Source organism: Urtica dioica, chromosome 2 (assembly GCF_054948205.1).
Source record: "Urtica dioica subsp. dioica isolate 48M chromosome 2, U.dioica_male_clone48M_v1_H2, whole genome shotgun sequence".
Lineage (NCBI taxonomy): Eukaryota > Viridiplantae > Streptophyta > Magnoliopsida > Rosales > Urticaceae > Urtica > Urtica dioica.
Genome location: NC_142757.1, coordinates 1,065,001 through 1,067,500, shown reverse-complemented (window position 1 = coordinate 1,067,500; position 2,500 = coordinate 1,065,001).

Below are 2,500 nucleotides of genomic sequence, written 5' to 3'. Positions count from 1 at the left end.
AAAATTTGTTGGAATATGAATGTTCTCCCTAAAAGGTTAAGAACCAAGGCGGAGGCAAGTCTAGTGAGGTAAAATAATGGGTTGAAGGCTCGTGAGAAAACGTTAGAGCCGCCGATGCATGCTCGAGCGACGGGAGAGAAATGCTCGAGCGACGGGAGTGAAATACTCGAGCATGATCGAGCACGGGCCGAGGCATGCTCGAGCGACGGGAGAGAAACGCTCGAGCATGATCGAGCACGGCCGAGGAATGCTCGAGCGACGGGAGAGAAATGCTCGAGCATCGAGCATGGCCGAGGCATGCTCGAGCGACGGGAGAGAAATGCTCGAGCATGCTCGAGCATGGCCGAGGAATGCTCGAGCGACGGGAGGAATGCTCGAGCATGATAGAGGATGGCCGAGGCATGCTCCATCGCTGGCCGAGGCATGCTCCATCGCTGGCCGAGGCATGCTCGAGCGATGGCCGAGGCATGCTCGAGCGACGGGAAAGAAATGCTCGAGCATGCTCGAGCATGGCCGAGGAATGCTCGAGCATGCTAGAGGATGGCCGAGGCATGCTCCATCGCTGGCCGAGGCATGCTCGAGCGATGGCCGATGCACGCTCGATCGTTGGCATGATCGAGCGATGACCGAGTCATGCTCGAGCGACGGGAGGGAAATGCTCGAGGCACGGTCGAGCGATGGCCGAGAGATGGCCGACCGAGAAATGCTGGGGCGCGCTCGAGCAATGGCCGAGGCGACGGGCGAGAAATGCTCGAGGCACGCTCGAGCGATGGCCGAGAAATGCTCGAGCGATGGCCGAGAAATGCTCGAGAGACGGCCGAGAAATTCTCGAGGCACGCTCGATCAATGGCCGAGTCACAGCTTGAGGGACGGGAGAGAAATGCTCGAGAGTTGACCCACATGAGCGTGCGTGTCGGCGTGGCCGTGGCACGGGCGAGGGAATGGCCGTGGCACGGGGTAGGGGCACGGGGCGCGGGGCGCGGGCGCGGGCGCGGGCGCGGGCGTGGCCGTGGCCGGGCGTAGGGCGTAGAGGCGTAGAAGCCGTAGATGCCCTTAAAGCCCTTTAAGCCATTTAAGGCTTTAAGGCGTGGGCGTGGCACGGGCGCGGGCATGGTTGGTTTGGACGTTGCACGGTCTAGGCATGGACTTGGCATGGGTGAGGCACGGTCGCTTCAACGGTTGGTTCTTAGTTGCAATGCCATGGCACGGGCTTTACCTCGGTTGGTTCTTGGTTTCAAGGCTTGGGCACGGCCGAGTAATGGGTTTTATTCACAAAACCAACTCCATATATCTTAGAAAACATTAGACTTGATGGAGATTCAAAAAAAAAAAAAAAATTTTTTTTTTTTTTTGACGCCTCGGCCGAGTCATGCTCGAGCAATGGCCGAGGCAGGATGGAGCGACGGCCCAGTCATGCTCGAGCAATGGCCGACCGGACGACTGGAACATGTTTTGGAGCTTGTAAAATTAATTTAAAAATAATCCTATGGGTTCTCTTCACAAGACCAACTCCAGATCTCTTAGAAAACATTATACTTGATGGAGATTCAAAGAAATTAAAAAAAAAAAAAAAAAAAAAATTTGACGCCTCGGCCGAGTCATGGCCGAGCAGGATGGAGCGACGGACGAGTCACGCTCGAGCGATGGCCGAGAAATGCTCGAGAGACGGCCGAGAAATTCTCGAGGCACGCTCGATCAATGGCCGAGTCACAGCTTGAGGGACGGGAGAGAAATGCTCGAGTCATGCTCGAGCGGCGGCAGTGGGGCGAATGGCGAAAGTGGGTTAGGGCATCAGAATACTTCACAGATGTTAATAAAATTTCCCAGAAAATTTTTTTGTACCCCTCCTCAGCCATTTTAATGTTTACTGGTGTCAGATGGCCAAATGTTCGTTTGTATCTTTAGGGGGGGTGGTTCCTTGGGTGGGCTGGGGACTGGGCCATGGCGGGCCCGGCTGGCCCATTTCATCGAGTCATTCCTCGACCGCGGCGGGGATGTGTGGGCTTGGGACACACGGCGACGCGGGTTTTGACGGGAAGGGGCGGCGCCGCCATGGGCCGCCGTGCTCCGGCGGTGGTGCGACGGAATTTTTTGACGGATTTGACGGAAAATGGCGGGGATTTGTAGGCTAATGGAAACACGGTGTTGTGTTTCTCCGGCAGAGGGTGGCGCCACCGTGCGCTGCCTTGCTCCGGCGGAATTGTGAGGATGAGTATGGCTGGTGGCTTTTCTCCGGCGAGGATGTGTGGCCCACTGGACACGCGGAGAAGTGGTATGGTGGAGGAGGGCGGCGTTGATGTGTGGGCCCTGGACACACTGAGAAGTGGGACGATGGAGGAGGGCGGCGAGGATGTGTGGGGGCCACTGGACACACGGAGCCATTGAACGGTGGCCTCCGCCGCCGATGATTTGTGGGCCTTTGCACACATGGACTCGTTGGGCGGCGGAGGAGGGCGGCGAGGATGCGTGGCGGCCAACACGCGGAGCCTTTTAAAAAAAA